This window comes from Megascapheus bottae, chromosome 20 (assembly GCF_031878675.1).
Source record: "Megascapheus bottae isolate mThoBot1 chromosome 20, mThoBot2.hap1, whole genome shotgun sequence".
Lineage (NCBI taxonomy): Eukaryota > Metazoa > Chordata > Mammalia > Rodentia > Geomyidae > Megascapheus > Megascapheus bottae.
Genome location: NC_143528.1, coordinates 34,238,470 through 34,251,604, shown reverse-complemented (window position 1 = coordinate 34,251,604; position 13,135 = coordinate 34,238,470). Strand labels below are relative to the sequence as shown.

Below are 13,135 nucleotides of genomic sequence, written 5' to 3'. Positions count from 1 at the left end.
GCAGAGGCCGGAGGGACCCCGAAGGGGTGCGGGCAGCGAGAAAGAGGGGTGGGGAGGTGGAGGAGAGGCGGCCACGAGAGGGATGAGAAACACTGAGCAGGCAGGGCTGCGGCGAAGGGGTCTGATGGGAGCGAGCGTGGAGGCGCGGGACAGCCGGGACGCGCGCGGGCCCGCGGGCACCCCGGAGCCCCGAGGTCGGAGCGGCCCGCAGCTGTCAGCCGGGAACAAAGGCCGAGGAGCTACGGGGGGCCGGGCGGCCCGCAGCGCCGACCAATGAGCGGCTCCGGCGCAGGCCACGCCCCCTCGGCCACGCCCACACGCCCGCCCCGCCCCGCCCGTGGCTCAGGACCCCGCGCCGCGGCCGGCGCGCAGCGAGCGGGCGAGCGGGCGGCGCGGAGGCCGAAAGTTTTTCTGGTCCAGCGAGAGAGAACGTGGAGCGGCAGCCGTCCGGCCCCGGAGCTCTGGAAAAGCAGAGATCGGGAGCTTACCTCAAAATACACCGGCGGAAAAGAAGCCGTCGCGAGGCGCCGGGGGCAGGTGAGGTGCGGCGGGTCCGGGGCTCGCCGGCTCCCGCCGAGGGTCCGCGGCGGGGCCGGGCGCCCGGGCGTCGGGAAGGCTGCGCGCCCCGCAGCGCGCGGGTCCGGGCGTGGGGGGGCGGCGGTCCGCGCGTCCGTCGGGCTTTGTCTGTCTGTGTCAGTGTCTGTCTAGGTGTCTTTGTCTCTGGAACGATCCGTCAGGGTCTCCTCCCCTGCCACCGCGGGTGCCACCGCACCCGCCCCTGCCCCGTGCAGAAGGCGAAGGGGCCGTCCGTCCGTCCGTCCGTCCATCCGTCTTTGTCCCCCACCCCAGGCAGGCGCTCCCGAGCCCCGAATCTGACCTTGGAGACCCGTGTTAGGTGACTCAGGTATGGGAGGCGGTGAGGAAGGGGGCCGAGCCCTCCCTCCCCACCCCACCCCACCGCAGCCCCGCTCGAGCCGGAGGTCCGCCAGCGAGGACCGGCCGGCCACTGAACTTTGCTGCCTGGAACTTTGGAGACGGGGCCGCGTCCGCACCCGGCGTGGGAAGGCGCGGATGCCGTTGGAAGGCTTCGAATGTCTCCCTGGAGGGAGAAGTCGCTTGGGTTGAAGTGGCCAGGAAGGAAGGCGGCGATGAACCGGGGTGTCTACACGCACACGTGTGCACACGACACACACACACACACACACACACACACACACACACACACACACACGAGCTGCAGGTCGCCAGGGTTAATCCTGGAAATGTGCAATTCTGTCTCTGTCTCTCAGTCTCTCAATATCTCTCTCCCTCCCTCTTCCCCCCCCCTACACACACACACACACACACACACACACACACACACACACACACAGAATCATACACTCCCTTTCCTCACCCTTCACGGGCAGACAGTCCCCCCTCTTCCCCTCCTTCCTTCCTTCCCTTCCTCCTACTTCTCTCCCTCCCTCCCCCAGCCCACCCTACTTAAGGCTTAACTGGGCTTCCAGCCTGCCTAGCACACTTCTTGGCAGCAACAGGCACGGAGAAACACCAAGGGCCAGGTGATGTTTCTCTTTCCGGTTCCAAGTGGAAAGGATTGAATTCAGCTCGCCCACAAGTGTCAGGCTTGGGAAAATGCTGCAGACCTGATGTCCTCAATTTCCCAAGAACAAGGGAAGCGCTGGATCTGAGCACCTAGCCAGTTCCACTGTCCTGTGGGTACTGGACAGCCCTTGGTAGCAGCTGTTCCTCCAAAGGATTCCCCCAACTCCTCTTGGGGAAGTGATGATACTAGGCATTCTGGGAGGGAGGTGAGCTACCTGGCTTGCAACCTTTCATGTATGGAGGCTCTGAAGAGGAGGTTGTGGGTGAGAACATGCAGGGTTTGTAACCTGTGCTTTTTTTCCCAGTTCAAAAGCAATTTTCCCACAGGCATAGAAGGGAAAGAAAGATGTTTGAAAGGTGTATTCATATGAGCAGTGCGACGGGCATTTATACAGAAGAGTTTTTGTGTTTGTTTGGAGAAAATTGGGCCGGGTGCCGTGGCTCATGCCTGCAACCCTAGTTACTCAGGAGGCTATGATCTGAGGATCATGGTTCAAAAATAGCCCTGCAGGAAAGTCCGTGAAACTCTTACCTCCAGTGTACCACCAAAAAACCCAAAGTGGAAGTGGGGCCCCACTTGATCTGAAGCTAAGTTCAAGCACCAGTACTGGTGTATACACACACATTAACACACACAAAGTTTGGAGAGGAGAGTCTGTGGGTAGAGTCTGTGGGCAGCACATACACACTAATTAGGCGTGGCCCACACCTTGTGCTTATCCAACACCTTACTTCTGAGCACTTTCTGAGCATCATAGACGTTATCTCATTTGTTATCTCCTTTATCCTCACAGTGTAACTACCAGGCTGGCATGAGACATGTTTTACTCTCTGTGACTGCTAGTGAGGAAACTGAGACAGCCAAAGGAAAGGGTGTTTCTAGGGATGCCCCACAGTCCAAGAGAGAGGTCTCGGCTGGGTAGATGTGAGTGTGGGCACAGGGTTCTGCCCTGCAGTAGCTAAGAAGAAATCCAGTGGGTAAAGAATGAAGGGCATCTCTTGAAGGTGTCTCTGAGCAAATGAGAGGGAGAAAGGGATTTGCTGTTGCTCAAGATGACTGTTACCTAACACTTCTAGAAGGCACTGTGCACTTTGCCAGGGGGAACCTGCTTTGGCAATTGGATTTGTGTGCTTTGGGAGGTATCCCTGTCTGTGTGGGCATCAGTAGATGGTAGCAGGGACTGCCACAGACAAGATGTCCTAGGTAGGTTATGCTGGGGAATGCCAGTGCTTTAGGATTGTGTGAAGGTAAGATTTGCCCTTCAGTGCTAAGATGCCAGAGGCCTGCATGTGTGGGCGGGGGAAGTGGTAGATAGGTTCCAACCACATACAAATAAATGGCTTAATAAATCGTGAAAAGTTATTTACATGCCTTTGCACTTATTCACCACTCATTTAATAGCTTTTCATTGGGTGATCTGCTAAAGGCCTTGGATTGGGCAGTAAGGCTACATGAGTCTGTGGTTAGGGCACTTACAAATTGATTAGTGTAACAGACAGCACTGTAACAAGCTTTAATGCCATCCACTAAGTTCACTGTGTATCCAGTACTTTTTACTCAGTGTCTCCTTTCATTCTCACTGTGGCCCTACAGGGCATGTGTGACTTTCAGAGGAAGCTTAACTAAGTTGAGGAGATGAGAGGATAGAGGAGTGGGGATTTGAACTCAGGTCATTTGACTATAGACTCTGTCTCTTTCCACATTCTCCTGCCACCTTCAAACCCAGAAGAAATGCATTGACACATGGTTCCTTCCTTGTAGAGGATCTCCTTCCATTTTCCCAGTTAGCCCTCAAACCCACAGGGATTGACTCCTTCCAAGACATATCTCTGTCCTTTCCTCCAGTCTGGATACTGTATCTTTCTCTGAGTTCCTATCATGATCTGAAACCATGAATTCCCAGAATGGTGCTTGGCTGTCTGAGTAGGCCCTTAGAAAGTGATGGGCAAGAGGAGAGCTGCCCAAGACCATGGCAAAGAGCAGTGTTCCTATGGTGGCTCTCTGGCTGGGCCATCTTCCAACAACCATACAGGAACCTTACAGAAGCCTAGCCCCACCCTCTCCATCTCCTGGTCCATCTGCCGACAGAACAATTCAGTAAGGGAAAGTGCTAGACATGGTTTAGACTTGAGGCTTAGAATTGTGTGCTCAGAACTTCAGAGGCAGATGATTCTTGGGCAAATGATTAGGTACTTTTTGTCAACACAAAAAGTATGCAGTAAATGACCTGGTCTGGGGGAACTTTGCGCCATTTACGTCTTAGATCTTTTGACTTTGCTTTTGTGTGGATCTTGATGTCGATGCAGTTTGGACACTCGTGCTGCCCTGGAGAATGCTGTGGTCATCTGGCCGTGCTTTCTCCTGGCAGATGGCTGGCTCTATTTTCTTGCCTTGTTTCTCTAATGTGGTAGCCACGTGTTCTCTCAAGGATCTTGATGGTTTTAGATTTCCTTTCAAAGATGATTATTCAAGCTTGAAAAACTCTGCTTTTTCAGTATTTATTAATGGTCTTATCTAGATGAGTGATTAAAAATAACCCCCCCTAAAAAACAAAACCCTCCTAAGACCAGCTCTTATGAATCAATAACAAGCACTTTGAAATAGACGACACTAACTTGAATATAGCAGCTGCTCATCAAGAGGGAGGTGAGCTGGGGATGCCAGGGAGGAAATGATCCTTGGCTAAAGCTTGAAGTTGAATCTGAGGAGGGATAAAGAGGAATGGGCAGAACAGCAGCCAGTGTCAAAGCTCCCACATGCACACTGACAGCCCAGGAGACAAGGCTTTCCCTTCCAGCGGGATCCCTAGCAGGAGCTATCATTCCTTCTCGGACAGAACTGGTGACCAGAAAGTAGAAAGCCGCTCACCTTCTACTCTGCCAGCTCCCTATGTACAGATTGGGCCCAGGGAGCTCCTCCTCCAAGGATTAGAGGGAGAAGACCTTGACTCAATGACTCAGTGTGGTCAGCGTAAGCTCCATACACTGCAGTTTTCCACCCTGTCTCCCACCCTGGGCTTCCTCCAACCCAGACTTCCACTACTTAGACTTTCCAGAGTATATTTTAACAGCAATTTTTGTGCTGAGCTGTATTTACACTTTGACAGGGGACTTAGCATAAGTACCTCAACACTGAAAGATTCTTCTTGCCATCTGCCAGATAAGAAAACCCAGTGACCCCTGCTGGAGAAGTTTACCCAGGATTTTCAAAGGAATGCTGAGCTCCAGCTGGCTCAACTCTCAGTTGTAAATCCCAAGCTTTGGGCCCTATATCCCTCTCCTCTCTTCTCCCTCCTCTCCTTCACCTTTCCTTCCCCCTTCTTTTCCCCTCCTCCTACCTCTCTCTTTTCTCACTCATTCAGACAGCCCTCTCTCCTTCCTTTCCTTCTGGAGGTAGAACTCAGATCCTTGTGTTTATGAAGAACATATTCTGCTACTGAAACTACACCCACAGCCTCATTCATTAAACTCATTTGAGTCCACAGTTATTGACAACTGTTTGATAAGCATAATGAAGACATTTTTGAATTCACAGAACTCAGTTCCTTTCATAATTAGGATAGTTGGAACAATGGAATTCTGTGTGGCCATCAGAAAGAGTGACATCACTCTATTCCTAAAGAAATGGAAATACTTGGGAAAAATAATATTAAGTGAAGTAAGCCAGACCCAAAGGAGCATAGGCTCCATGGTTTCCCTTATTTGTAATAATTAGTACACATTTAGGACTCTTCTAGCAGAGAATCACAATAGCTCCAAAGCTATGTACGTATGGTCATATAGGATGAGACTGAGCAAAATGAACTCTATGATATGGAAACAAGAGGTTTACTTTGTGATTGTTGTTCTCAATGTACTATGTGCAGTTATCTCTTTTCTCTTTTTTTCCCCTTATGGTTAATCTCATATGGTTACTGTATCTGACTTTGTTATTGTCTATACATTTATTTGTTTATTTGAAACAGGGAAGGGAAGGGGGAAAACAAGATGATTGGGAGGGGTGGGGGGCAGGAAAGGGGGACAAAAACATGAGAAGTAATGCACCCACTACCTGATGAATGTAACTATAAACCCTCTATACTTTACTGGAATAATAAAAATTTTTAAAAATGCACTGAAGAATATAAAAAAGACAGTTGAAGCATGAGGAAGACATTAGAACTTTCTAGTTTTTCCATGTCTCCCTTACTACTAAGTACTGTCTGTCTGTGTATTTGTTTGTACCCACAAGCTAGGATGTCCAACCAGAGTTTGCTTTGAGGGAATGAAGCTCATCACATGTCAGTTCTTTCTTTGTAATGAATTCATGAGGTTTGCCATCTAGTCCACACTGAAGTTTAGAGCAAGGGAGCCCCCACAGTATCTGAATTAAGGACATTCTATCGGAATACCGAGCTTTCTTCCCTCATATGTTCTGCCTTGTAATGTTAGGTACATTCCAAACTAAAACAGGATCTCCTCCCTTCACTGAACTTACAAGATTGGTGGAAGCCATCCTTGGTAATTGAGGGTGCTGAGGGCCATATGACATGGAAGGAGGGGCAAAGGGAAGCCTAGGGAGAGAGGAAGGAGGCAGGACAGATAAGAGAGGGAATATTTGTGCTAGTTAACTGGAGCTAATCATTCTAATTAACCCAGCAGAGGGGTGATTTTTCCTGCTGAGTGACAAGGCAAATTGGTGTGTGAACAGATGCAGGTTGTGCCCAGTACCTGGGACAAAGACAGCAAAGAGCTGTCCTCGGCAGCTTTGTTTCCGGGTCAGCTAATCACTGTGAGAGGCAAGCCTTAAGTGTGAATGGCAGCATGTGCAGGACCAGAATTCATTCGTCTGCTGTCATTGTCTCTCACCCCAAGGTGTGCTGTCTTGTGACACCAGGCACACACTCACAAGTACATCCACAGTACAAACAGTCAGACTCCCAGACTGGAAGACCCACACCCCTGTCTGAACTGCCTCCCTAGTGCAGAATTTGAGGTATGCTCCAGCAGCCGCCCCAACACCCCAGAACTGAGCTTTAAATCCTCCCTACTCAAACAGCATCTACAAGGGATCAGCCTGACTCAGCTTGAGGACCTATGTTAAGCCCTGCAGCGGTGCTGGTAGCTCATGCCTGTAATCCTAGCTATTCAGGAGACTGAGATGAGGCTGTGGATGGAGGTTCAAAGACAGCCCCAGCAGAAAAGTTTGTAAGACCCCTATCTCCATTTAAACCAGCTAAAAGCCAAAGATGTGGTGTTATTCTTGAACAAAAGAACCAGCTGAGGTCAAGCCCCAGTTTTGACAGGAACACACACACACACACACACACACACACACACACACACACACACACCTACCCCTTTTCAAGGGTCATGCAAAGAGAGCTGAGATCTGCTTTGGGAAAAGGGGGTGGGGGAAGATTTGTCATCCAACACTGCCATGTTCCTGTGCGTGCATATCCCTCTGCAAACTCCAGGTGCCTTCCCTACCCCAGGCACCCAGGGCAGGGTTGTACTCTTGGCTCACTGGCCCCAGGCATTGGGGGCATCTTCTTTCCTCTTGCTGTTGCAAAGCTATTTGCTGCTAAATCACCCTCCTTCTGGCACCCTGGACTGCTAAATTGGTCTCGACTTGCTGTACTTCCACCCACCACCTTAGTCATTATTCGCTGGCAGTGTTCACAGAGTGGGTGTAAAGCAGCCGAACATTATATTCCTGCTGTAAAGAGAGAGAATTGAATATAGACGGGCTAGGAGAGGGGAGAGAGGGAAGAAGGAAGGGGGCAGGGAAGCAAGGCAGATTTACCAGCACCTTCCCCTGAGGACCCCCAGCCCCCGTGTCACTGGCTGTGGGGGGGATCAGAGTGGAGTGGGAGGACATCAGGATCCAGGTACTTCTCCTCAGAGGCTATACCTGGCTGATCTGGAAGGAGGAAAGGAGCCACCGGGAGAAAAGGAGCCCTCTCTCTCCTGTTCCTTGAACTCTGTAATGTGTGCCTGTCAGTCCTGTTGGGGATTGAGCTCTTCACCTGGATCCTCCCTCCCAAACAACATAAGGGCTCCTTGAGAGAAAGCCTGTCTTGTCCCCTTGCTCTCCCCATGTGTAGAACCAGGGCCTGGCTACAGTCAGGGCTGAGGCTTAATGCCTGGCGTTGTTGATGGTGAGGGCTGTGGAGGCCATCCCTACCTTGCTGTGTTGGAGGGAACATGGAACCCAAGCAGGCCAGAGAAGGACTCCTGAGAGAACTCGCTGGGCTTGGTTTACCATCCCAACAAGAAAAGAAGGGGGTTACAAACAGGACATGGAAGCTAATGAAGCAGGGACTGAGAACCTGCCACCCTGGTGCCCCCAGTGGCAGTGGTGGTGACCCCACTACCTAGGGCTTGGAGGTTGCCCAAGGTCTGGCAGGAAAAAGAGGTCAGGGTCAGTTCTCTTTTCAGGCTTCAGGCACATGAGGCAGGGCAGAGGAATGACCCTGAGTATCCAGTGCCATGTGTTTGATCACCCTGGAAGAGGTTGGAAGGGAAAGACAGCACCAACTTCAGCTGTCTTGGGAACCACTGTGCTCCCCAGCGGGTTTCTTTTCTCCCACCTTCTGCTTGAGGAAAGTAATAGGAAGCCATGAAAGCGAGGGAGGCAGGGACAGTAAGGGACAATGCTGAATCTGTCCAAGGATCATTGCAGTGTGTCCCAACGAGGCTGCCCTTGACCATCCATCACTCCTTAAGGGACAGCCCCATCCAGAGTGTCTGGATCCACCCCTCTCCGGAGTGGCAAGGCCAAGGGCAGCAGCAGTTCAGAGGATGGGGCAGCCCCCTGTTGAATGCAACCCTGAGTGACTCAACCCCTGCGTCTCCTAATCCCCCAAAGGCCACCCATCCTGCAGTGGAAGGAGGAGAAAGGATTGGGCTGCCTTCATTTCTTGAGGAAACAATGCTCCCTTTCCACTAATCTGATTCCCCAGTTCTAATGCCCTCATGGCTCCAAAAACCACACTGCAGGCAGGTGGAGACAATCTGAGAAGCCCCACAGAACTGCCCCCAACCTCCACCTGCTCTGGAAGGGAGCTGGCCACTGAAGGAGACCCAGCATGGAGTCTCCAGCTGGCTTTGGGCTCCTCCCCTCACCCGGCCCCCAGCTGCCCGTGCAGCTGGTAGGCAGGTGTGGGCAAATACATGACTTTTCCTGACACTAGCCTTTCTCCTTTTCTGGAGGAGGAGTGTGCCAGGCTTTCAGCTCCCCTCAGCCCTCTTACAGACATCCGTTGGCTTAAAAACCACTTGGTGTGGACTTGTTTCTATATCAAAGCTACTGCCTAGCACGCAAGTCTCAGGTTCCACCATTGATCTGGAAACTAAAGAGCCTGCATTGAAGAAATGTCAGGAACTTGGCAATAATCACAAGCTGCAAGGTTGAAAGGATCCTTAAATACCATTCTATCCACGGCAACCTCTCCTTTCCCCATCCCCACAAAGATAGGGCAGATGAGTGGACCCAGGAAAGGCTTCTTCAACTGGGGCTACATATTCCTTAAGAGGAACACTAGTACGAATTCCATGAAGCAAGTCTAGCATTTAATGTACCTTTACAAGAGCTAGGTATTATCTTCCTTAAAAAAAATTATTAGCATATGGGCTGGGAGTTTAGCCTATTGGTAGAAGGCTTGCCTAGCATGCACAAAGACCCGTGTTCAATTCCTCAGTACCACATACATAGAAAAAAGCTGGAAGTGGTGCTGAGGCTCAAGTGGTAGAGCTCTAGCCTTGAGAAAAAAGTCCAAGGACAATGCTCAGGCCCTGAGCTCAAGCCCAGGACTGGCAAAAAACAAAACTTACTAGCATACCTTATACGCTAGTATATAAGGAAGTCAAATGTGACATTTCCTTACAGTGCGTTTATACACTATATCCATCCAACCCCATACTTCTATCCTTTGCCATTGACTTTCTCTTTTTCCCTTTAGTGGAGGAAACCTTTCCCTGTTAATGATGTGGCGCTGAGTGTTGGGGTGACTTATTTAGAGGCACACAGCGATTAGGATGCCATCTGATGGCCACTGAAGTCCAGCAGTGCTTCCTTCTAACTTGATGGTGTCTCTGGGAGAGAGGGCGGCACCTCTGCCCCCATGGGGCTCCCTGGGCAGATGAGGGGTTAGGAGAGGGACGCTGTGGTGCTCCCAGAGGATCCTTCAGAGTGTCTGTTTGCAGATGGGAGTGGGGCTGCCTAGAAACAAAGAAGCCAAGGCCTTTCCCTCCAGCCATTCTCAGGCTTCCCCCCCTTAAATTATGGGGTGGAGGAAACGCCTACCTGTGGGATTGGAGCTGGAGTTCAAAGGGCTTCCCTCCACACAGTTCCAGGAACAGCTATTAAACTCCCACTTGACCTTGCTTCAGATTCCCAAGCTGAGGAGAGATGAGAAACTGGTTAAGGAAGCCTGGAATGCTTTCTGGAAGCCAGCCAAGACTGAGCAGCCTGTCTCCACACCGAGGGCCCCAGGGACGTGCACCCGGGACAGGAAACACGAAGATGGCGACAGGCCCACCCCCCTTTCTCCTTCCCTACTTTCCATGGGTAACTGCGTACTGCTCCTCTGCCCCCCCTTGGGCAGCTCGGGAGAGGGAACCGGAGGCAGGTGAGGATCTTCTAAGTGATGCCATTTGTGGGTCTGGCTTAATTGCAGGGCTGGTCTCTTAAGGCCTTGTCCAGACCTGTGCTTCACAGACTGCCAGGCCAGGAGTCCAAGGGGCAGATTGGCAGGAAGCCCGTAGCTATCTGCCACAGGTCTGGTTGGCCCCTCTCACTGGGAAGGTATTCAGGAGCTCAGTCTTCCCAGGTAAATCCAGTTCTACCTCCGGAAGAGATGGAGCCTGGTGTCTGAAGGTAGTGACTGCAGATTTCTCCACAGTCCACGTGAATCAGGCCCAGTACTGAAAGTCAGCACTGGTTGGTACAAATGAGACCCTAAGTGATATCTCCATCAGTCTTTCTGGCCCAGCCTCCAGAGGGAAGAAGAAACCCAGGGTTACCTCTCTTTTGAGTTCTTTCTGATCCAAAACCCAGATGGAAAGGACACCCTTGGGTACTTGTTGTAGGCTTTCTCAAGGAGAGGGTAGAATTTGGGGGTGATTTGTGAGGTAAGGAACCAAAAGGCTAGCCAGTCACTGGATGGGATAGCTCATGCCTGTAATCCTAGCTACTCAGGAGGCTGAGATAGAAGGATCGATGTTTGAACCAGCAAAAAGCTGGAAGTGGAGCTATGTCTTAAGTGGTAAAACAACAGCCTCAAGTGAAAAAGCTAAGGGATGGCAACAGGACCCGAGTTCAAGCCCCAGTACTAGCAAAAAAAAAAAAAAAAGGAACAAGAGGCCAACATCTTCTGTCATCTTCCCTCTCTGTGGGAATGATGTATCTATATCTGATCTTACTCATTTAGGGATGGGCTGCTGTTACCTGGCCAAGACTTAAGAATAAGTGGAAGGCAAAGAGAAGGCAGCGCAAACTCATAACTCAGATCTCTCCAGCCTCCAGTTCTGTGTGCCCTACATGCAGGAGCTGTTGGTGCTTCTTTCCTGTGGGTTCTTCCCCCTTCCTTCCACTTCCACAACAGTACTAGGCCCTGGACACTGTGCAGTGAACCAGGTCCGCAGAGCCCTGTCTTTGCAAATTTATGATCTATTTGTTAGATCACTGATTTAGGCACTTTAAGAGCAGTTCTTCCAAACTGCAAATTCTAATCTTTTATACTAATGCATTTTTGACACTAACATTTTTTTTTCCTTTTTCCTTTTTCTTGTTTGCTTTTTGAGTGAGTTTCCTTTCTAAAATCCCCAAATGTTCTAGATCAGAAAGACAAAATGTAGAGCCCAGGACTGGGTGAACCTGGGAAGCTGTAGAAAAATTCATCAAGAATTTGATCCCTCGCATCCCTTCTGTGTTGAGACACGAAGCCCCATATGTTGGAGGTAGACAGAGCTACCCTGAATTGAGCTCTTAATTATTTCCTGGTTCCTTTACAAATGAAATTTTACTCAGGACTTCCAAAACGCTACGAGGGAGGTACCACTGTTCGCTCTAAAGTACAGCCAGGAAACCGAAGCTTGGAGAGGTGGTGGGCTTGTTCCCAAGGCTAAAGGAGGTGCTTACAGGGATTACAGTGAGGGAGGCAGTGGGAAGGTAAACGAGGGCAGAGGCTAGAGGGTTTGTAGGAACTGGGAAGCCTATAGGAAGAGAACAGGGACCAGAGCACATCACCAGCTGATGGCTTCATGGCACTGTATGACTTACTTCACTGAGAGCTGTTGATTGTAGCCCATGTTCAAAGCCAGGCCATGTCACTTGCTGGGTGAAAAGTGTCAACAATTCAGGAGTTTGTGGAGAGGTTTCTGATCAAATGGTAGAACGATTCTTGATGAGACTGAGTGCTGAAATTAGCACCTGAAATGACCTTTGGACTGAACAGTTGGAGGCAGAGGAGACAAGCATGCCATCCCAGGAAGATAAAATATAAACAAAAATAATAAACTCTCGCCACCCTCAGCTGCTCTGTGGGAACGCTCTCAGACGTCCAGCTCTAGTCACACAGGGCCTTATTAATCCTCAGAAGGGCTTCTCTGTTTAGTTCTCCCAGACGTGACTGCTCTTGCCTGTGCCTTTCCGGTCAGCTTAGTCGTGTCATGCAATGACCCCTGTGTGTGTGGTGGGGGAGAGGCGGAGGGACATGCTAGTGTATGTGCACTGTTACTGGGGCTTGAAATCATTTGGATTTTTTTGCTCAAATCTCACCTGAGCTATACCTCCATTCCCACTTTTTGCTGGAGATAAGAGTCTCATAGAATTTTATGCCCAGGCTGGCTTTGAACCAGCATCTTCAGATCTTGACCTCCTCAGTAGCTAGGATTACAGGTGTGAGCCATTAGTGCCTCCCTTTTAAGTGTCTGGCCTGGCCTTGATATCTCAATGAGAGGATGCACAAGGGGTAGGCATCCCCTTACCAAAGCCTGTTCAGTTGCTCTTCTTACCTGAGCCACTTCACTGTGTCTAGACTAGGGAAAGTATACACTGCCACCCAAGAACAGCTAGTGAAGAAAGCCCCGGAGAGTATGACTCGTTCATCCACACAGCAAGTGGATGGTCCAGCAGCGTGATGCCAGGGCATCTGGTCTCTAGGTCATGTTTACTGCTTCACCACCCTCAGTGAAAGAGGGACTGGACTGCTATTCCTAAGTCCCTCTGAGATCCCCTACACAGTCAGTTGGCCCAGTGTATCTGTAGCTTTTACTTCCATGGATTCCATCAACCTTGGACCAATGTATTTAGGGGGACAAGTTGTATCTATACTGACCATAGGTAGACTTCTCATTATTCCCTAAACAAAACAATTGAACAGCTGTTCACATGGCATGTATATTGTGTTAGGTCTTATAATCAATCTAGAGATAAAACATGACCAAGGAGGAGGTATGTAGGATATATAGCGTATATCATTTTATAGAAGGGTTTTAGCATTCATAAGTTTTGCAACCAGAAGGGGGCCCTGATCCATCCCTTGAA

The 13,135-nt window shown here is 50.3% G+C and overlaps 1 protein-coding gene across 1 annotated transcript in view; it reads left to right on the top strand.

Annotated features, from left to right (window-relative positions):
* The first annotated feature begins 392 nt into the window (after nt 1-392).
* Lzts1 (leucine zipper tumor suppressor 1) overlaps nt 393-13,135 on the top strand; it is a 35,817-nt gene continuing 23,074 nt past the window's right edge. The window contains exon 1 of the mRNA XM_090354269.1: nt 393-537. The gene's annotated coding sequence lies outside the window, so the exon portion shown is untranslated. The remainder of the gene's footprint in view (nt 538-13,135) is intronic.